We start from the raw sequence: 25,099 nt of genomic DNA, 5'->3' as shown, positions 1-25,099 counted from the left end.
TTCAATTTAAGATTACTGTTATACAGGGACATCATTTTATTTTTACTAACATTTTTAATATTAACCTGGCTATACCTTTAGAGAACCGGAAAACCCATTCGCTACCCCCTTCCACAACTGGAGTTCGATGATACTGGCGTAAAACACAAACAAATCACTTTACTAGGTTTAGGAGGGAAGAAAAGTACTTCATCCATTTATGTAAACTAGGATATATCGCGATTTTGAGTTCGATCATTTTCATTAGGATTTTTACTTAATAAAAATGCAGTACTGTATTAACAACAAGTGTTTTTACTCACGAACTGAGCTATCAATGCGAACGTATTCATTATGCACATTAGCGTACAATATAAAGAATAATGAAGTTCAATTGAAAAATAATCATAATATGGATATTTAAACAAATTTTTGAAGATGGTAGCCATTCATTTCAATAGCCTACAGGCTTCAGTTCTTTTGTGCATATTATGGCACTATAGACTATTGCATCTAATTCCAATTACCAGTTTCGTCCTTCGTACTAGTAACTCATGTTGAAATAATTCTGTACCTACTCTATAAAGAGTACCGTAGGCTATGTAATGTAAATTCAGTCTTCACTTCTGCCCGACTCGCATAGATAAAATTACTCAGACATGTTATCTACTGTCCGTCCAAGTGGTTATTCCGCAGTATCGTAGAAAGGAGGGAAATCACGTGACAGTTAATTACTTAACGAGGCCCTTTTATTTAAGTTATTTTAAACAGTTGTGTAATATTACGTAAACGTCCAATTCCTAACAGAAATTAATGTTTTCAGAAAAGAGCTAAGACAGCCCTGCTTTTACAGAGGGCCGTGCAGAAGCAGGTGGGGGAAATCGGGATGCGACGTAGGCAAACGGACAGTACCTGTGCGAAAATATGATTCAATATTAAAAGTTGTTTCGTCACTGGAAAACGCGAACATATTTTTGGAACGTACTATACTCAGTAACTCAGTACTGTTTACTATAAGCGGCCTTGATTCTGTCTGGAAAACAGTTGAAACTTCATTAGTAGAAGGAGTGGGAGTGAAGTACATTCAAAAACTCAGGTACAATAAAAATTGAAGTAAAAATAAAATGATGTCCCTGTACAAACATGCTCTGTGCGAAGTTCAATATTTTTACGTTATTTCGTTACATTTTTTCAGAAAGATGTGTGCATGTAAAGTATATATATTGAGTTCATTTTATTCGAAAATTTTAACAGTAAAATAATACACTACTTCGTCGATTTAGTAGAATGGGATTGTGACTAATCTAGGGAAAGCAGCAAAACAGTACAACGTGGGCTCTTGCTTTGACTGGAATCGAAGTCCCTGTATACCGGTAAGGCATCATATCACAAATTCTTCACATCTGAATATTTCTCACAAAGTAAATATTATGAAACACCAAGAAAAAGATGAAAATGTTAGGAATATTTATGTAGAGTTTAAGGTAATATTGATTTATTTAATAATTCATTTGCCTATTTATTTACGTATTTACTTATTTATTAGTTTATATATTTATATATACAGTATATAATTATTTACTTATTTATTTTTTATTTATTTATTTATTTATTATTTTATTTTATAGATAAATATAGACTACGAAATAAATTTAATTTATATTAAAGTTCTAATAGATTCGCTTTCTTTAAATATCCATTCCCATATGAATGAGATTTTACTGTCATAATATTTCTGAATTTTCATGTTCTAACTAAACATGATGCTTGCCGATTTCAGAAGACTTGCTCCACATGTTATACCTATCTAGGTAGACATTGGCTTTCTCCTATGTCGACGGAGCAGTGTATTGACAACAGGAAAATAACAATTAAAGAATATTTAAGACGAAAACTACTATTGAATAATATTGTACAATTTTTAAATAAACATTTATTTAAAACTCTTATATGCAGGAAGTCGCATGTTACGATTGAATGTCACTGTCTTAATAACGAAATATAATTGGAATATCATAGAATGTTAGAATATTATGAAAACATCCAGGAGAATAATTTGAACATTCGTGTCAATATGAAAAAAAGATTTGAACAAAAGTTATGAGTGACATTTCCATCGAACAATATCACTTCGAAAAAGTTAAGCAAATCATTATCTCTGCAATTTACTATCTTCTGCATTTTTCTTCCTGCTGTGCTGATTAGTAGAGGGCGGATTAATATGCACTAAAACTAGTGAATATATGCATGCGCATATGCAGTAAAAAGTCGGAAATATGCTCTAAAATTGAGAAATATGCACAAAAATTGTTTTATCTTTATTAATGACATATACAATTTCTTCTATACTTTTATTGCTTTTTATGAAAATGATAATAAATGTAATGATAAACATAGAATAGTGTTATTATGTCATTGCTGTTATTTAGCAATTAATTTATAATTCCTTACATAACTATCATTAATCTAGTATCAAATAATAAATCCCCAATGATTTCACGATCATTCCATCATCAGTTGTTTAAGTTGCAATAAACAACCAAATATTTCTCTAAATTTTCTGGCACAAAACTTTTTCTTCAGTCACTTAAAATCCTTTTGTACGAAGAGAATGACCTCTTCACGTCACATGAAGTCACTACGGCGCAAAAGAGAAAGTATTTTATACACAAAGTGATGCTGGTTTGGATGTAAACATAGGTCTATTGAATTGCCTTAAAATTTGTATTTGTGTTTCAGTTTCACTAAATATTGTTCTCACATTTATGGAAAAATATTTACATTTCATCGATCTCTGGGTAGAAAATGTAATATATGCATTCATAATAAAATATTTGTGAAATATGCACCAAACCTTTAAAATGCATTTATTTGCAATATAAAACTTCCCCCATTGATTCCCCAGAGCATGAAACACATTTCTTTCATACATGCGTAACTTTAATCTTTAAGAATAAAACATAATAATGTGCAAAAAATCCGCCCTCTATGATTAGCATTAGACGAAATAGAAGGTTATCTTCAGCTATATTGTAAGTCAATTCATCCAATTACTGAATGAGCGAATTCTTTCTGTATGCAAAGTTTATGTCTACAGAACTTTTGTTCTTAGGTTTATATGATGTTTTCCAGTAAGTTAATATGAAAAAATTGTACGATTTCGATTAATCGGAACACTCAGGCCCGATTTCCGAGGTTGGTAGCATAGTCTAAATATAGGCGCTCACATACAGCGTATTCCGAATCTCACCGGACCGGTGGACAACAATGACGTTACGCTGCAGCGAAAGAGGAACAAAACTGCTGGAAGGATCGATGACTGTAATGGCGACTGTATAAGTTGTTGTCTGTGCTACGCTAGCAAAATTTTGCGAAATTGCCGTACTGCCATCTCGTTCAAAGAAAAGAGAGCATAAACAATTTATTTCTTGAACCGGTAGTAATAACTGGTCCGTTGACATGTTCGCTCATAAGCCATTAACATATTGTTTTTACGTTGTGCTCATTACAAACAATACAGCAGAACCAAAGCAGAATACTCCGCCATGACACAACAGTGCACGATGTCATTCGTCTGCTAACGCACGCCCTATACAAGAACCAATCAGATTCACTGAAGGCGGCTGATGGAGACTGCCACCACCTCTGCAAGCTGATGGCACCTGTGCGACACCGGTGGAGCATCAATGACTCCATCGGTGAAATTTGGAACACCGTGATGCCATCAGATTGCTCAGCGCTGAGATTCGGAATACGCTCTTACAGAAACGAATTCGTTCGGCGCAATCGAATTTTCATTACAGCACAGCTCACTTGTCTGCACTCCCGATTTGATAATTTAATAGTATTATTATATACCGATAAAGCTAGAACATTAGACCTACTGCCTCGAAGTGTTGTGAATTAAATGTGGAAATAAAACGAGTAACTCTAAGAATACTGTATTTTTAATTGCGTTAGCTTTGGAAGAAAAAAAAAAAAACAAAATAAGCTTCTCGTTATCGAGAAGCCATTGGTTTCTATATTTCGATCTTGTCTCGTACTAAAATTTATCTAGATTTCTCTCATCATAATTCTGGACGGAATCCGGTCATGTGGGCAGAGGATATACGGAGGAGTGGCCGATGCCCAATGTATTTAAATATTGCAAAGATTAACCTAATAGATCGACTATTAATCAGATTTTTTGTATTCGACAGATGTTTGAGAAAAAATGGCAATAAGTTATAAGAGTATAGTACATAAGTTATTCATAGATTTGAGAAAGTCATATGACTCGGTTAAAAGAGAAGTTTTATAAGATATTTTTATTGAATTTGGTATTCCCAACAAACTAGTTCTATTAATTAAAATGTGTCTCAAAGAAACTTACAGCAGGTATAGGCCAGCTTCTGTCTGATGCTTTTCCAATTCACCGCGGGCTAAAGCAAGGAGATGCATTATCACCTTTACTTTTTAACTTCGCTCTAGAATATGCTATTAGGAAAGTTGAGGATAACACAGAGGGTTTGGAATTGAACTGGTTACATTAGCTTCTTGTCTATACGGATGACGTGAATATGTTAGGAGAAATCCACAAACGATTAGGAAAACACGGAAATTTTACTTGAAGCAAGTAAAGCGTTAGGTTTGGAAGTACACCCCGAAAAGAAGAAGTATATGATTATATCTCGTGACCAGAATATTGTACGAAATGGAAATATAAAAATTGGAAATTTATCCTTCGAAGAGGTGGAAAAATTGAAATGCCTTGGAGCAACAGTAACAAATGTAAATGACACTCGGGAAGAAATTAAACGCAGAATAAATATGGGAAATGCGTGTTGTTATTCGGTTGAAAAGATTTTGTCATCTGGTCTGCTTTCAAAAAATCTGGAAGTTAGAATTTATAAAACAGTTATATTACCGGTTGTTCTGTATGGCTGTGAAACTTGAACTCTCAATTTGAGAGAGGAACATATGTTAAGGGTGTTTGAGAATAAGGTTCTTAGGAAAATATTTGGGGTTAGGAGGGATGTAGTTTCAGGAGAATGGAGAAAGTTACATAACGCAGAACTGCACGCATTGTATTCTTCACGTGACATAATTAGGAACATTAAATTCATATATTTGAGATGGACAGGACATGTAGGACGTATGGGCGAATCCAGAAATGCATATAGAGTGTTAGTTGGGAGGCCGGAGGGAAAAAGACCTTTGGGGAGGCCGAGACGTAGATGGGGGGATAATATTAAAATGGATTTGAGGGAAGTGGGACATGATGATAGAGACTGGATTAATCTTGCACAGGATAGGCACCGTTGGCGGGCTTATGTGAGGGCGGCAATGAAGCTCCGGGTTCCTTAAAAGCCATTTGTAAGTAAGTGCAAAGAATAAAAGTTCTATTGCGCCGGAAGAATCTATACCGGTAAGTCAGCTCCAATGTTATTTTTAGTCCCGATAACAACAACCTTTCCTTTACCTGTATTCATCTTCTCTCTTTCTGAAACTCACATCCAGTGTTGTCAGGTTGTTTTCCGAAGAATCTAGTCTTTTTTAAAATGACAGTTTAGTTGAAAAAATAGCAATTTGGAAAATCTAGTCTTTTCAATACGTTGTCTAGTTGAAATATAGTTTTTCATGTTTGCCTTTAAATAAGAGTTGTTAGTCAATTTCTAGAAAACAAGCGAAGCGTGGTTCACATGTACTATTTTTTTACTACAGCTTGTGCAATAATAGTACATTATGCAACGAGCCTATAATGGTAGTAATTAAGTCGCGAGTATGTTTGTTTATGAAACGAGCGCAGGCGAGTTTCATAATTTTTAATACGAGCGTCTTAATTACCATTATAGGCAAGATTCATACGACTTTTTATGCTCGACCGCATTTATGACTTGAAATTATTCGTAAGTATTCATGTTATGATTATTTAAGTGAGGAGCAGAAGTGACCTTCTAAATTGTGAGATGTGCGCAGACGCGAAAGTATTGATTTTTTCCGAGGAACGAATGTCATTGACCTTGATGTAATATAGAAAATAACATGAACATTGGTCTTGATATAACCTGGAAATTGATTTTGAATTGAAAAACGAGATGACAAATTGTGTTTATGTGAATATTATTTATAATTAACGCTAATTATTATAGTAACAGAACATAACCTTCTGCGACAGTATTGGATTTCCAGCCTCCGTGACATTTCGCTAGTTGTCTTTCGATTGCATATCCGAGAATAATCGATACTTGCGCTTTTATAATGCTACAATGGTGATTTCTCATTGGCTGAAGAACTGAACTATAATGAATAGGTGTACTTTAATGAGGTGCATTAAAGGGCTACTACCAGGTGTACAATTACTGCATTTCGGCATGGTCGAGGATAACAATTTGTAATAATCGGTAGTTTAATATAATTGATTTTTAAGAAATAGGTAGCTATGACAACAATGATGTATTAATGTAGCATGGCAAATCGTTTCTTAATGTTAACTTTATGGCATAAGTAATGCCGCAATAATAGAAGTCATGGCGATTTAGTTGTCATGGTAATATTTTAATGCTCTTGTACGATAATGTGACATATTATGCACGATTTTCACTAACAATAATGACTGTTTATAATGCCGAAGTACAAAAATGTTCTACATAAGCAATTACGCTGTTTGATTCAGTAACAAAATAACGACGTATGTAATTGAAACTTTTGCCACAGAACCTAATATGGCGCTGTCAAGATTAAAGAAATCGCAAGCAGTGAAACGAAGCCTGGTGTGCAATAATTGTTGCGAGAATTTCTGGAGCTGTGCTAACAGATAGATGCTACGTGCCTGAGGCAAAAGCATTAGTTTCTGGACCAATACTGCTGTACAATTTCCACTATCAGCAGTGAGTTGACAGCTCGATATGATAGCTACTAATTTCAACACACTGTAAAATAGCCAAATTACACAACAAATCATCCCATAATAGCTATTGTAATATTTCGATATACTGAAATCTGTAATGAAATATAACATCATTATAATATCTGTCCCAATACTAAACAATTCAAAAATAATAAAACATTCATAATTTGAGATCACAAGATTTGATATGCTATGTATTTCACTGTGATTTAAACGTATTTTAATCATTCTAGTTTCTAATTCTTCCTGACATACGTTATCATTTTTGTTCTTAACAGACAGGGCTTCTCTTCCAACATGACATCCAGAAATAGTGTGACAGCAAGAACTAGTTTTGTGTGATTTGTCGTACGACGCACATTGAAGTAGACACTCATCCAGTTGGTTTTCCGATTTTACACGAAACAAAGCCAGTAATTCTCTTTGTATTACATCAAATCTTGTTTTTAATGCTACATTTAAATTGATAAATTGCACATCCATTATAAGTCTTGCAGCGTTTAAAACGTATTTTTCTATAATTGTTGTTAAGTTTATCATCTCAATTACAAAAAAGTAATCATAACAACAAACAAAAGAAAACAACAGCACAATAAGTATTAATTGTTTCATAATCAATACAAAATTCTTTTTGTAAATTTCAAAGGCTGTAACACGTAAAATACACTTATCAGCTTTGTTCAGCTTTGAAAATATTTCATTCAACTTATTCCTGTTGAAAGTTGAACCCTGAAGTATGGAAATGAAAACTGTGATGAACACAAGTACTGAATTAAATACATCTGCAAGTACATACGTGTACTTAAACTTCATATACGTGTTCTGTATTTTCCACTGGAAGGAGAAGAAACACAAACCAGTCAAAGCTGTTAAAAGTACTGCAGAGTACAAATTGTTACTTACTGACCAAATAGTTCGTCTCATAGACGGTTTGAGGTTGTTCGCAAAGGCTACTCGTATAGAATTAAGTCTCAGTGGTGACAATCCAAATAATTTTGATACATAAAACAAAGGCTTCATAGCACTGTAAATATTTTTTGGTTGAGATATTATCTTCATCTTGAGTTCAATTTTTCCTTGTTCTTTATAGAATTTCTCTGCTGTCCTTTCAGCAGTAGAGAAATGCAATGATATTACATTCACACGTTTATAGTCCCTTCACAGTAAAATGTCAAATCTTTTCTCACATGGTCAGCTGTCAATTTGATCCAAATGTATTAAACTGCCTGTCATCGCAAGGAAATATGTCAACGTTTTGCATTATATTTCTTTGTGTGTTAAATTTAATAATAAAAAATATGTCATTTGATTGATCAGATATATTATTCAGATAATACACGCAGAAGTCTTAACCTCAGTCGGTAGTGAAGAAGATCCCACCTCAACATTATCAATTTGATTTCGAAATAAATATTAAAGACGATTCCTTAATTTATTTTGTTTCATTTTTTTTTTTCAAAAAATTTCCGTCTCCCATAAAAATATTACATTTTACATTTGTTTAATTAGCAATTTTGTGGTGGTATCAATAGGCCTATATACAGGCTGGGTTAAAAGTAGATTTCTCCAAACATTTTCTTACATTTAATTACATTCAATTTAGTACATTTGACTACACATTCATTTACAGATCTTGTTCAAAATGAAGACCCTGTTTCTCGATACACAATTCCCAACGTTTAGAGATTTATTACATATGGCAGAACATAATTCACGATTTTCATCCATTTTCACGAATGACTGTTGGATCATCTATTGTAACTGATGCAGATCTTGCGGTTTTTGAGTAAAAACATCATTTTTCAGGATACTCCTCAGCGAAAAATCACATTTTGTCAGGTCGCCTGATTTGGGTAGCCATTTTGTTTTACCCCGAAGGCCAATCCATTCATGGAATTATTGGTTGACTCCTACACCAAAATGAAGTGGTGATCCATATATCGGCAAAACGAGGGCTGTTTTCAAAACATGACAATGGAAAAACAGTTGACGCTCGAACATGGTTACCAACCTACCACTTATTATATCGATCGTCCAGTTCAAAAGTGCGACAACTCAAAAATTGCCAATTTTTATTTATTTATAATACTGAGATCAGTCATATTTACAACCAAAAAGAAACTAAATAAACTGCTTTAGAAGTAATTATAACTATGGACTTTACTAATTCATTATTAGTACATTTCGAAATGTATTAATAATGAACTGGAAGATTGTGATAAACTCGTCCTGAATATTGACTCATTTATAACTCTCGTGGTTATGAACCAGAACTCTGTTCCTTTCTAAGTGATTTATTTGAAACTTTTAACTGAAGATATCTCAAAACTTGTTTTTTTTTTTTAGTTGTCGCACTTTTGAACTAGACGATCGATATCAGCTATTCGTTTGTTCAAGTTATGACATCTGTATATGTGTACATGTATGAAACCTAAGAAAGCGGCTTTTGATCCATCTTGTATTTGGATATTCTTGTAATTGAATTTTTCGTAGTAGGTACATGATAAAGGATAAATATTTCCCTATATATATATATATATATATATATATATATATATATATATATATATATATATATATATCTGTGTGTGCGTGCGTGCGTGCGTGCGCGCGCTGACAAATTTAATTGCATCTAATTCACTTATAATATATTCACTTTTAATCAAATCTAGAATGTTTTATTCCAAAATAACGCCATTTTATTTTTAATTGTATATCTACATAAGTTAAAGTCAAAGGTGAAATAAATATTTACTTTTACACTATTTTCTCACCATCATCATCATCGCTTACGATTGTAGACCACATGAATGTGTTAGTCTTGAATACTAAGTTGTTAGCCGAAATTTTGAAATTAAGGCTGAAATAAAAATTTTATCATAAATTCTATAAAGCATCTGGAATGTGAAACTTAGTCTCTTCATATCTAAATCGATGTATCTACACCCAAAGAGCAGTTATTACATTACAAACTCATTTTCACAATTATTATTTAGGCCCTTTCATAAATAACCCATTTACATGGTCCATTTCGGCATACATAATTAAAGAAATCATCAATCAGACTTTTAAAAGGTCTTTTTCCTACTTCTCTTGCATTTCATCCCAGAAATCAACATTTATAGAGAGATTCTTTTGTCTTCCTTCTTGACATGACATTTTATATCGAGTTATGGTTGTAATTTCTGATATTTTTTAAGTAAATGTAGTTTCTAATTTCATACATGTCATTTGTTCTATGTACTAACAAAATTGGTAGCGTAGCTCAGTCACCTGAGCGCTTGCCTGCCTCTCCGGAGTTGCACTCAGACGTGTGTTCGATTCGCACTTAGGCTGATTACCTTGTTGGTTTTTTCCGAGGTTTTCCCCAACCGTAAAGCAAATATCAGGTAATCTGCGGCGAATTCTCGAAATTATCTCGCCAAATGCCATCTCACTATCTCAAATCCATCGACGCTAAGTAACTTAGTAGTTGATACAGCGTCGTTAAATAAACAGTTTAAAAAACAACAAAATAGGTATAATCAGAAGCTTTCCTAACAAGTGCAAACTGTGCAGTATTTAATCTAGTTCAATTTCGTTTCCAAAGTGTCCAAATTTCGCTATAGCCCGGCAACAACATTTCAATGACTCAGAAACCAAGTGCTCTTGCCGTTCATATTGGAGTGAGGATTAAGTCATTTGGCTTGAGTCTGTAATAGAGTGAAGATGGCTACTGTGAAGTACGGTTTACTCTAGATAGTGTAATACAGCATTTGTATTTGCACTACGTTATCGTATTAATTTCAATCTTAACGTGTAAAATGACAATTCTCTCTGTCACGCTTCTCGTTATCAGTTAGTGGGCGTCAAAGCATAACATCATGCGCTAAGCAGGAACGGAAGCGCTATGTTTAGTCTGTAGGACTATACCTATACGACACAAGGAAATTATTAGAGGTGTTGTATATTTCAGATTTAATTTTTGTTTAACTATTCTTTACATAATTGCATAATATCAAATCCACACCTCTGGATAAAAACAATTTTTGAGAGTACAAGTTTCAAAAATAAATTCATAACTCTGACTTGAAACGAAAATATATTTAGCCACAATTTCAATAATGGAAGATAGATAAAACACACGAATTTCTCAGTAATATTAAATTAGATATATCCATTACAGAAAGAGTAGACCTACAACTAAGAGAGTGTATTTTCCACACTATTTTCATGTTTCACAATTACGCAGTTAGGATTTCTTGCTTGCTACATATTACGAGTATATACAGTAAGGTAGAGAGATGACTGCAATAATTTTAAGAGGTGGGTTTGTTGTTTCTAATCCGACTTCATTTTTTTCATAGTTACAAGTATCTCTTTGTTTTCTAGAGGGAGTGTCCATAATATATTTTTCTTAAACGATTTGCTTTCATAACTAGTAATATAGTTACAGACAATATAAAAAGTTCCGCATTTTAAATATTTGTATCTTTTCTTAGCAATGATTTTTGTAAATTGTAATGTAATATTAAAAAAGAAGTTAATGTACAGAGTTGTCAGCGGTTTAGTTTACCGATGTTATGACCCACGGGTCCTCCGCGAGGACTGAGTTTGCGGCCGTCAGAATTAGACCGTGACACCGCAATTAAACTACACAAACTCAGGTCCTTTACCCCACCTTTTACGGAGTCTAAAATAATTCACTCGTAAATGTCGATTATCTCATCCAGAAGCCTGTACCGGGTTACAGTATATATTTCTGTATAAAAATATATGTTGTAATAAATTACTGGTAAATTTGAGATTCCTCTCTGTATATCGGAAAATAAAATATAAAGAAAAACGTATTGATCTGGATGTGATAATATCTAGCCTATTGTACAGTTAAGTGGAGAAAACTATACATTTCATGTTCTAAGAAGAAGATTCTTAACAGGAAAATAGCAAATGTACGAGAATTGATTCTCACTTAATACTTACTGTATAACCAAGTAATTGATACAGCGTCGTTAAAAACCAACAAAAATACTTACTGTAAGAGATTAAAGACAATATTCTCTTCCATACAAGAAAGTTTGGATCTGTTTTGGGATATATATAAAAGGAGACATATAATTAACATGACTTTATTATACATTGGGAATATGAACAGTCGTTTGCAGTTTTTAGAGTATTGTTGAAAAATACGATGGCCAAAATAGTTAATAATTGTTTTTATAACAGTTACAACTCATCTACTCTCATAAGTACCAGAAAGATCTTCTTTGTTTATTCAAATCGAAGATACACCAGAAAGTTGAATATAGTATAAAATGTCTTGAACATATTCGCCATAAACGTTATTGGTTTATTGTGTCCTAGTTACTCAAGTGTGTAGTGATAAAGATAACATTCTGGAAAATGTCATTGTATAGGGGACATGGAACAAACACAATTTCCGTTGATACATTGAGGGACATCATCTTCAGGGCAAAGATTCTGGCAGCCCATAAAGTTTTCGCAGCCCACTGTGTAGAAAAAAGGATATATACAAATTATTCACAGAGAAAATACCACACAAAACATATACAACGGGATTTTTTTTCCAAATCCGGATGAACCGTCAAGAACGTAATAATTGAGTGGTGCTCTGCAATAACAAGGTATGAACACATACCTCGGTATAGTCGTCACCATTATAAATACAAAGTAAATGCACTTATCTTGCTGTTCCATCACTTAGGTGGCGAGTATGAAATGTCTTACTGCTGATGCACGGCTTATAATATGACTATATCGCAGTTTAAATACGTAGACAAAAGAGAGCTTTAGTGTCGGTGCACGTTCAGACGTCACTGAAGGAAGCAGACAGTAGAGGCCGATCGCAAACTCGTGCCACTTGCTCGGAAGACGAATTGGCATTCACTTACATGGACTCTCTCAAGAGTCTTGCTGTGTGTGGGGTGGGGGTGTTTGAACATTTCGCTCTATGAGTAAGCAGTCGCACGCTCACACAGAACCCCCCCACTCCGAAGCATCAGAAAGAAGCTCGCGCATATTGGTGCCACGACTTTTTGATCGAGCTCTACTATCAGAAGCTTTTCGAAGCTGCACATAAGTCAGAAGCACTAGATTCTAAACTGGAATACTGATTGATGATATAAAATATTCCTTCGTAAAGTGATCAAATCAATGTGAAGAAGCAATACTGTAACGATACTCGTAAGGTTATACCGTTGTTTAGGATTTATTTTGATTTTGAGAAGTCACATTTTTTCCCCATTACCTAAAAATACTGGGATATACAATAAAGTAACAAGTTCTATTTTCTTATTATCATGTATTGTATACTTATATTGTGAAAATATAGTTCAACTCTTAAATTATTTTATGTTCGTGTATTAAATTTTAACCCTTATTACATTTAGCAACCTTAGAAAGAATCTGTAATGTTCTCATGCATATGAAATAACAAGGCAAGTTGTATCGTATTACTGCAATAATAAGGCAAGTTGTATCGTATGAGTTCAATAACAAGGCAAGTTGTACCATATGACTGCAATAACAAGGCAAGTTGTATCGTATTACTGCAATAACAAGGCAATTTGTATCATATGACTGCAGTAACAAGTCAAGTTGTATTCTATCGAATGAGTGCAATAACAAAACAAGTTGAATAGTATGAATGCAATAACAAGGCAAGTTTTATCGTATGACTGCAATAACAAGGCAAGTTGTATCGTATGACTGCAATAACAAGGCAAGTTGTATCATATGACTGCAATAACAAGGCAAGTTGTATCATATGACTGCAAGAACAAGGCAAGTTGTATCGTATGACTGCAATAACAAGGCAAGTTGTATCGTATGACTACAATAACAAGGCAAGTTGTATCGTATGACTGGAATAACAAGTCAAGTTGTATCCTATCGAATGAGTACAATAACAAAACAAGTTGTATCGTATGATTGCAATAACAAGGCAAGTTGTATCGTAAGACTGCAATAACAAGGCAAGTTGTATCATATGACTGCAATAACAAGGCAAGTTGTATCGTATGATTGCAATAACAAGTCAAGTTGTATTCTATCGAATGAGTGCAATAACAAAACAAGTTGTATCGTATGATTGCAATAACAAGGCAAGTTGTATCGTATGACTGCAATAACAAGGCAAGTTGTATCGTATGACTACAATAACAAGGCAAGTTGTATCTTAGGACTATACTTAAGAAGGTAAGTCGGAGTACTTTACCGTTAATGTATTAAAATAAATTCAGTAACGATATATTGACGAATAATACATGAAACTTATACATAGGCCTATAAACTATCAATAATACTAATTCAAAAACGCAGCTTTGTTAATGAAAACAATGTTACTTTTACTTACTGCCAAAAACCCACTTCTTACACATAACTTATTATTGCAGAGCACCCCTATATTTTTTATTAGATTATTTTACGACGCTGTATCAACATCTCAGGTTATTTAGCATCTTAATTAGATGAAGGTGATAATGCCGGTGAAATGAGTCCGGGGTCCAGCACCGATAGTTACCCAGCATTTGCTCATATTGGATTGAGGGAAAACTCAGGAAAAAACCTCAAGCAGGTATCTTGCCCCGACCGGGGTTCGAAACCCCTTAATTGTTTATCTTCAAACTCGAAGACAATTGGAAACACCTGCAGATAGTGATGAAATTTTCTCTTTAAGCAACTTTCTGGTTTATTGGTTTTGCTAATGTATAATTTATAATTGTACTGATTTAACAAAATTATACATTTTTCTGATAAATAATATCTACTAATTAAGCAATTGCTTTAGCTTCTTCATTTTGCTATCTTCTGTAATAAAACTATTTTATTGATATAGTAATAAATTTTCCTGAAAAAGGTTCTAGTCATAAAAAATGTTTTCGTAGCTTTATGATTTTGCTGTTTTGTAACTGAATTGATGTAATTATAATTTAGTACAAAAATTTACCTCTTATTAAGCTGTTTTTCTAAGCCACGTGAATTTCAATGCTATTATTGTTGTTCCTATATGATTACGTATTTTCGTGAAAGTGTTTGCCGTATTAATTTTTTAAACTTCTTAATATCTTAACATTTATATTTATCCTGAAATAATGAAACATTTTTCTGATAATTTTCCCGCTTTAACTATATAATTTAAGTCTTTGAATTTTTAATTTTCTTTGTCATATAATATTCTTGTGCAATTATAAATCTTCTTGGATTTTTCCACATTAATATGAATTTTTTAGCTTATAGGCCAAGTTTTATGGTTTTGCTGATATTATTACGAATTTCCCTGACTTGTTTTCCCTCAATTATTTATTGAGCTTTTCAAGTTTACTAAGTTTTATAATTATTGTGTTGATATAAATTCCCCTGAAAATTTTTCCCTTAAAAATAAAGTGATTAAATTTTTAATTTCATTTCTTGCCTTATCTGTATTATATATATATATATATTTTTTCGAAAATTATCACCCACTCTTAAGCAGTTCTTCAGATCATTGCTTTTGCTAATTCTTATAATAATTGCACTGATATAACGATCACTCACATATTATCCTGATCCGTAGTGGAATTAATTCCTACTGAAATAGCCACCACTTACACAATACTAATTTTGTATTAGGCATTCATATGAAAGCTTACACACGCAATTTATAACGGACAAGTCTAGAAATAAATTTTATCTGGAAATTAACCACACTGGAACAATTTTCTCACATATCATAGATGATATTCAATAGAACGCCAAACTTCCCACTTTCTTGGGTATGGGACCTGAAGATGCCGTAAGGACGAAAACGTTTGTCCCCCTCCTCTGCCAATTGCATTGTACACTGTCATAAAGTGTAGTAAGTTTTTATAAAACAATAAAAAGATAAGTTATAGACGGAACAGGTAACATAAATTTACTTACAAAATTATCATAGTGACTTATCGGAACAATACGTCAATAAAATTATGAGTAACTAGCTGAGCCGTGAAAGAGATAAAAAAATGAAGTGAGGTGTCCAGTGACGCAACGAGTCGGGGAATCACGAACCACACAACATTTGAATGTTCTTTGCCATTAACAAGTAGTTATTTTTTTAAATTATATACGTAAGCCACATGTGAAGCTAATAATGTTGAGAAAATTTAGGTACGAGTCAACTTCTCACAAAATTATTAGGGCCTACATTTATCAGTATTTGTTTCTATTTCTTGTCGGTGGTAATGTTATAATTAGAGCCCGGATGTTTAGGCATTTATAACAGTTGAAATAGCAGGCAAAAAGGGCAATAAAAACGGCTCAATGATATTTGAAAAAGACGTTATAAATTTAAAAAAGCATAATATATTTTAGCAATAAATTTAAATTAGGCCTATATCAACATAAGTCATATATTTATTTCGTAGGTGACACAAGTTGACTTATAAAATACTTTTTTTCGTGATTAACTGTCTTTTCACAAACCACTGTTACATCGATTAGAAAACATATGGATACCAAATGCACTAACGTAAGCATGAAGTTTACTTTTCAATGGTTTACTGAATTTAGGCATTGTAGCTAACCGATCTTATACCTTCTGTCACCCGACAATAACCGACTGTTCCTCACTCAAGTTTATTTCTCCTACAATAATAAACACGTGTAACACAACATTGTAACAGTAAGATTTGAAAATATGAAAGCAAACAATTAAAAATGCTACGTGACAACTTCTATGAGAACGAGCTTAATATTTAAAATTATAATACTGATTGTTGTTATGATGAAGACATGACAATATTATATTTTTAACTGTAGATTGTCGATCATTATTCATATTACACCAATAGTATTAAAGCACTATTATTAGGAGATTAAGCACCGAAATAAATTACCTTTATTTACTATTGTTAGTAAAGTTAGTCATTGTTTCAAATATTTAAATTTCATACACATTACACTACAAATAATTAGAAAGTTGCAAATAAAGAAGAAATATTGCTTTAAAATTACGAAAAAAAAAGGCATTTATTAGTAAGAAACACCTTAAAAAGAGAATATAGGCGAAATCAAAATCGGCGCTATCACTTTGATTTACTCCAAATCACATTTATATGTATGCAAATAATGATTTAATTCCACCCTTAAAAAAAAAGGCATTTTGCCAAATATCCGGGTTCTAATTATAACAGAACAAACGTAACAGTGGCGCTAAGGACCTCTGTGGTGGCTGAGTGGTGAGACCTCTTGAGGTCAACAAGGTCTCAGTTGGGGTTTTCCTCGGGGTTCTCCCGTTTTCCCGCATTAGGTATCTACATCATTCTGACAATATCTCTTTAATGTCGTCATCATTCTATAGCATTCCCCGAACGCCGACTGGCGACTGAGGAAGCTGGCAACAGGTGTGGATTTGAGAACGTGACTAGTTTGAGGGTTAGCGCAATACATCTTGACGTAGTGCTGGATCATAGTGTATTCCTCCCTAAATTCAATTAAAATACATTGGCGCTTGTTTTAGAGTCAGTATGGAAACAGCAATCAAAAGTTAAACGTCTGATGCCTTCCGATTGATAAATTTGTGTCTGATGAAAATATTGTGTAAGTAAGAACCTTATATTATGTAGGCCAACAGCTATTGATACTGTAAAGCTTTGGTTTTCTTTAATCGACGCATGCGCAGTGTGAGTTACAAGGACGGCTCGCACTAATCCGGACTATACGAGACATAGTGAGTGGTATCCGGACTACGCGAGAGAGGGTGAATGGTTTCTGTAGCTGCGAGGTGAGAGGTCTACGCATCCCACAGCTATAGAAGCCACTCACTATCTCTCGTGTAGTCCGGAATTGTGCGAGGCGGGCATAGAGGCGATTGTAAATTGCACTTGAAGAAAGTAAACTGCACTGCAAAGAAACCGGACGGTTAATCACCTACCATGTAAACTGCACTGGATGACCGAGGAGTAGAAGATACAAACTGCACTGAAGCTGTGAGCTGATATTTGTTGTATAGACTGTACTAACAATTGAGTTTATTATGCCTGTCGATTATAAAACACTTGTTCAACAGTAATACTGTACTTTATGCGTACCGATTATCAAGCACTTGTTCAATACATACTGTACTGTACCACTTCATTTTATTATGTGTGTCGATTATCGAACACTTGCTTAACAGTAATACTGTACTGTATTTTGACAAAGCTATAACATGTATTTTTTTTATGAACCTGAATCGATCAATTTTTCCTTCCTGGTAATCAGAAATTTGTCTTTCATAGTAAATTTGTTCCCTCTTAGTGTGTGAATTTTTTCTTCTATGTAGCGTATTCATACTATTGATCTTTACGTAAATTTCAATCTGAAGATTGATTTTTTTCCACCAGGAATTGGTTAAATGAAACCTGCACAGAAACTTTTCAGTATTTGCCCACACGTTTTTTATCGCAACAAGAATAGCTATTTCGAGATATGAAATTACTGTAGCAGGCTCAAATTTCTTATTAAAGTTCTCCTCACATTTGCTAAAAATGGCTATTTCAAGCAAGGCGATATATCGATTGTCGAGAGTGTACAGGCAAAAATATTGGGCAAAAGTTAATAAAATGAGAAGAAGAGCAATGTACAACATCCAATGCAATTTACCACATGTAAAATCAGAGCAGTTTACATACAGGAAATTTCAATTCCAGTGCAATTTACCACCACCCGGGCATAGCACCCTGTAAGCGTCGGTTCATAAAATTCAGGGCTTTACGAAATAACAAAGAAATAACAGTTTGGTTAGGCGGAACATTTTCCGGAGAATTATGGGGGGAAAATTTCAGAAAGTTATCCGCGGAAATAATTTTTCCTTCTCGTATAACTACATACAGAGTTACACTGATATTGATCTGAGAAAATGATAATAATAATAATAATAATAATAATAATAATAAATATATTAATTTCTTTACACAAAATTTAAAATTACATAATTGATAACTTGCTCACTCCTGAAAAAGCCAAAGCTTGTGCTCGGGAGTATTTTTGTCGTTTTTGGAAACATTAAAGTAAAAGCATATATATGTACATTAAGCACATCACGACAATATAAAATATTAAAGAGCATAAACTACAAAACGAAATAGGATTAATTGTAATATTGAAGTGCACAATTTTTTTTAAACAGTCCATATTCTGTTACGTAAAAGTTTGATTGTGATATAATAGAAATGGTACTTACTTGAGTTGAAATTAGATCTAGGTATTCCTCAGACTATATATTACACTTAGGTTCTATTAGTAGGAAAGAAATAGCTAACCTTGCTGTAGAATACTTCCTAAGTATGAATATATCCAACCTCCCTTCCTGAAGTTGGATATGTATAAAAATATTCATTGGTTCAATTAATATTCTTCTCTCCTACAAAGGGATTCAGTGAGAAACATATTAACCGAGAAAAAAGTTTTACATTACAATGAAGCAATAAAGATTCGTAAAAAGGAAAGTTTATCACTAGAGTGAAGGACATAAGACACAATGTAAATTACGTTGTAGACTAAAAAAGTTATGAGGCACAGTGACAAATACATTTGGTGTCAGCATAGATGGAAGCGTGTTGCAAACCAGACATAGCAAACTTAACAGCATAAAATCCAACGACAAGCAGATAACACGTAATAAATCTACTCAGTATCTCGAATAAATAAATCGTTAAATACTATTGTAAACTGCTGACATATCTAGTCGGATATTCAGGATGGAAGGTTGGAGAGATATAACATAATCTGTTCTGTTCCACCTCTGAATCCACTTAATAAGGTAATAATTAACATTAGGTTTAGATTATCAAACAAATCTCGTAAATAAAAGTTTCAGAGTTTCAGACATCAAAATGAATTACAAATATGTATTAACATACCACAAAACAAAAATACTCATCAAATTGTCATACTTATTCTACAAGAATATATCGATGACTAAGAAGTGGCACCTCATATGTAGAAACATGTTCATTTAGATTAACCACAATATTATTTCGATTAACTACATTATTATTATGTTCACAAAGTTGGACAGTTAACTAATATTTTGTTCATGAGTAGCAAAGTTTGCAAAACACAAACATATATAAAACGTTTTTCTATTTTTAGAAGAAAAAAAATTTCGAAACAGTTCTTTGATTCGCCTGCAATTTACAGATACTAGATATCACTTCTTAGCTATCTTTCCAACTAATTGAACCTAAGAGTAATACGCAATATGGTATGAGTCATAGCCCTAATTTTGGCCGAAGACTATAGATTTCCTTTATTAATAAGTATTGTCATCTAACATTAATGTATGATTTCAGGTTTAAAGAGGATGTGTACAAATTTGTTTTGTGAACTTTTATGAAACAGAAAAATGGAATATAAAGAATATTTCCTGAAATTTTATATTCTAATTAATTTCATTTCGTTTTGTGACGTGCACTAATTGATATTTATAACTTAAATTATCTTAATGTAGTTAATATATAAGATTTTATCTTCATTCTAAAGACATCCTCGAGTACAAGCTTTGCTTACTTCGAGAAAAGGTGCGAGTAATTACAAAATAATGTAATTTTACATTTTATGTAAAAGAACTCAATAAGTTTATTATTATTATTATTATTATTATTATTATTATTATTATTATTATTATTATTATTATTATTATTGCTAATAATTGTGGCAGGGCATAAATCACGGTAAAGTTATACAGAGTGGAAGTGAAATAACCTTGCAGATTGAAAGAGATGATAGGGTAAGGTACATGTAAATGAAAAGAAAACCTATAGTACGTTGTGTGATTAAATCCACAGTTAATTAGAAAATTAAGTTTGAAGCTTCAGCAGTCCGGCAACATCGTCACTAAAACGCTCTACTCGTGTACAGATGTAAGAGATCAACGAAATCGGTGAGTCTCCGTACGTAAGCTGCCAAGACGTTGCCACGCGTTCGTTTCGTGCAATGAATTGAGGGGTTTTTAAAAATAAATTTACACTAAAATCATGTGCACGCTATTGAAATATACCAGAGGGATTAGTTATTCTTTATTATATATCCTATCCATATGGAAGAAATCAGGATCCTACTCGCAATAGTTACCGAATAGGAAAGTGTTAAACAATTGAGAAAAAAGATATATATATTTTTTTAACTATGAACTTTCCACCAATATATCATAGTTTTTTGTTACATACAACATGAGCTATTCGCCGTGGAAATCTGCAATGCTATTTCACTTCCACCCGGTATAATAGAGATTATGTTAACTAACTTCAAAAGTATATACACAATTTGTGAAGGAGAAATTATATTGGGAATTCCATATTGTGTTAAGATTATAAGCAACGTTTGTGAACTAGCGTACTTATGGGTTCCATTATAAGAATCGTAAAAAACGAAAAGAGAAACATTTTCCTAGTCTGTTGACTGCGTCATTATGGGCTAGCTTGAACTAGTGACAAAAGGAAACCTAAAGTTCTTGTATGTTATCATGGTCAGTGCTAATGTTTAATTTTTTTCATTTACTATTTCAACATTCTTTATCATATTCGCTATTTCTCAGCCTGGGTTTAATTCGTAATAGCGATATATTACAGCGTGATCTTTTTTTATTTGTGACGCCATTTTTTTCTCTTTCAGAGACACTGGTGTGTAGCTTTTGGTACTCATGTGGGAAGTATGGGACGTTGTTCCGTCTTATTTGATCTACGTATTCCGAATTCTTAAGCGATAGATCGACGTGGACTTCGAGTGACTGCTTTTATCACTCGTTCTGTGCTTTCAGGCGTTGTGATGCTATGCAGGCGAGGAACACAATACTCATCTCTTAAGGCTTGGTTTTTCTGAACCGATGCATGCGACGTGCGAGACCCTCCTCGCACAAATCTGGACTACATGAGAGATAGTGAGTGGTTTCTATGGCAGCGAGTTGCGCAGACCTCGCATTTTTCAGTCATAGAAACCACTCACTATCTCTCATGTAGTCCGGATTTGTGCAAGGTGGGCTTCGCACCTCTCACGTCGCATGCATCGGTTCAGAAAAACCAAGGCTTTACTGAACCTGTTAAACGCCACTTGGTGACCCACTGCAGTATGACGTTACGAGAAGGAGCATTAAAGCATTGGAATTGGTGACGAAATCTTCGTTATTTTTCCGTAATGGAGTTATTCTGTGAAAACAGAACGACACTAACAACGCGCTTCTGAATTGTCCAACTCTCCCTTATTGATTGTGAAACTGATTCTAAATAAAACTCTCGACATTCCTATCGAACTTGAAGACTGGCGGACGCGATAAAATGTAAAATCAATTATGTTACGTCAATTTAAAATGTGTAAGAACTTTCTGACGACCCGTTATTATACAGAAAAATAAAAAAACAAACTCTTTGTGAAGGGGTCAGATCGTGGTGATGATGATAATGATGCTTGTGGTGATTGTAACAACGATGAAGATGAAGGTAGGAGTGGAGATATTAGTCAATAAAAGAAAATATTTACTTCGTTTACAAAAATTAAATGAGTGATATACTGTAATAGTTCTGTGATTGCGTTAAAAGGAACTTAGCGTACTTCAGAAAGAATTGCCGCTATTTGCGCGATAACTAACACTTGATTGGATGGTAATCTGAAATTGTAGTAAGTTATGATTATTACACTTAGTAATAAATTTTTACCTGTTTCAACTCAGGTTTTTAAATTTAAATATTCAAAAACTGTGATGCATTTCATACACAATGTAGCAAATAGCTTGTCAAGAATCGTATTATTAATAAATGCATATGAAAACATATTACCATATCATTCTTTACAATTTAAATATTTCAATACAAAATACTACTCATCTTCTTAAACGAGTATATAAATGCTTTGACTCACCTGATATAATGTCACCTTGGACGGCAAGCATCTGAAACAGCTAATGCAAGTGAAAATAAATATTTCCTTTTATTTCTAAGTTTGTTTTAAAATTATTACTGTCAGTTCAATGTAAATCTTTCTGTACATTCCTGAATACGTGATCATGATAGTTCACAGAAGGAGATAATGCCTTATGTACTGTATTTAAATATGAATATGTATGGAGTGGGGTAACTATAATGTATTCACTTTACCCTTACTCCATTTAATAATTGGTTATATGTGTTACTGTATAAGAAAATATTACCATTTGTAAGAAGAGGATCCATATGAAGATTATACGATCAGTCGCCATCATTTTCATTGGATTATTGCAAAATATTTCTTCCTTGCAATTAGTAGTTTGAAGTTATTATAGTACGCTATATAGAACTAGATAGTATGATGGAGAATATTATGCTCCGTCAGTTAGCTACTTAAGCCTGTGCGAAACTTTCTGTTCCCTCCTGCTGTTTTCTCAGACTTCCTGTTCGAAACTGAAATCTGAAACCCTTCAATGAAGAATCGTTAAATGTCTAACTGAGATACATTATATTTTAGCGGAGTTTACTTCTTATATTGTGAAATTCAGTGATGAAATACAGTCCAGGCACTGCAATCTGTTTATTTATACTCACTTTCGTGTTTAACACATGGTGCTGTATGTTTGATAATTTTGCCATTGATTAGATTACTGCAACTTTCAAATAATACATATTTTCTTTAGAAACTGAAATTTAGGTTAACACTTTCACCATGTATGAATAGAAGAATCACTTCTCTTTTTTATCTATATAATGACCCGTACTTTCTTTTGCGTTATAGCGCAAGCTATTTACAATTTTTTGTACGTGACACACAGAAAACCTAAGAATCGCTTAAATCTGATTAGAAACGTAATTGGTATTAAATACAAATCAATACACAGTATAAGCTTAATGACATCTAATCTTGCGATATTACTTTAAAATGTATCACTTAGATCGATTTGCCTTCATTTCCAAATATTACTGAAGAAAGACAATAAGTGTGTTCCAGTGTGAATGATTATATTACATTAATATTTGACTCAGAAAAAAGTGAAGCTCTTGTCTCTATAAATGGAATAAAGCGCACCAATATGCGTCATAACTAGATTTCGAATTTGTAGGTCCTTAAAAATCGACTTTAAACGCAACTGAATTATGCTCTAATATTATCAAAACATGAGGTGAGATTGGAAAGTTTTAAGACTGGACTTGTAATTTCAAAACGGCAGTCTTACAGGCTATTCTGATGGATCTTCTTCAAAGTAGTCCCCTTCTGACTGAACACACCGACTCCAACGGTGTCTCCACTTTTGAAAGCATTCCTGGACATTTTCCTTCTTAAAGGTATTAAGAACCCTCTCCATATTTGCCTGGAAGTCTTCAAATCAGTCAAATCCATCACCTTTCAGCGAAAATTTCAATTTAAGAAACAGATAGAAGGCGGCAGGGATTATATCAGGGGAATAGGGGGTTGCGGAAGCACATAAATTTGGAATTTGGCCAAAAATGTCCTGATTGAGAACGCTCAGTTTGCGTAGAGGATCCAATTGAGGAGTTGAATCGAATACGGGCGTAATCCATGTTTTGCTCTTTTTCCGTTCAATGCATTATTAGATTCTCTAATGTATTTGGTCACCTTGCAAAGTTTCGATTTGATATCTCTTTTCTAGTGGTCTGTGGCGCAGTGTAAGTGTTGAGCTGTTTTCACAGTCTAGTATATACAGTCACGAAGCTCAATTCGTAGTAAATATGCATCCATAGATAGTTGCTAACCATTTGGATCGCTACTATCGCCTCATCACAGGCAATACGAAATAGTACTTGCACAGTCTATTGTTCCTAGCACCCTCAACAACTCAAGCTTCGTGACTTCATATACTAGACTGTGGTTTAATGTTAGTTATCAGGTGGTGGTTGGAAGGTTGTGTTTTCTAATTTCTACGGACATACTTGGGACTTAAGGGAGAACTCAATTTATTATTGTTTTAAGGGGTTAGGTACAACTTACAGCAGTAAAATTTTGGAAATATTCAACATTTTTTTCCTCCATTACTGTATTCAGTACAATAATGGAAGTTAGTAAGTGTAAAACACTGTCCTTCTGCTATATGAAAAAAATATTTGTACTATTTAAAACAATTATTTACATTTTTTTCCAAAATTCAATTCATTGTGCAGTGATGAAGCATTTCCCACATGACTCAAAAACTATCCAACATTCTGTGATGAAACTTTTTGTGTGTATTTATGCATGTCATATCGACAATATGGTGCAAGATCACTTCCGTATCATTGATAGATTGTCTGATAAAAAATGAATTAATTAACA

General features: G+C 33.3%; 1 long non-coding RNA gene across 1 annotated transcript; it reads right to left on the bottom strand.

The window, feature by feature from the left end:
• Positions 1-11,960: 11,960 nt before the first annotated feature.
• On the bottom strand, positions 11,961-23,350 carry LOC138712066 (uncharacterized). Its single transcript, XR_011335624.1, has 3 exons — positions 23,010-23,350; positions 22,721-22,760; positions 11,961-12,357 (listed from the first exon to the last, which is right to left on the bottom strand). It is a non-coding gene; the product is annotated as an uncharacterized lncRNA (long non-coding RNA).
• Between the last annotated feature and the right edge of the window lie 1,749 nt (positions 23,351-25,099).

The sequence above is a fragment of the Periplaneta americana genome, chromosome 13 (assembly GCF_040183065.1).
Source record: "Periplaneta americana isolate PAMFEO1 chromosome 13, P.americana_PAMFEO1_priV1, whole genome shotgun sequence".
Classification (NCBI taxonomy): Eukaryota; Metazoa; Arthropoda; class Insecta; order Blattodea; family Blattidae; genus Periplaneta; species Periplaneta americana.
This window is presented reverse-complemented; position numbering and strand designations above follow the sequence as displayed.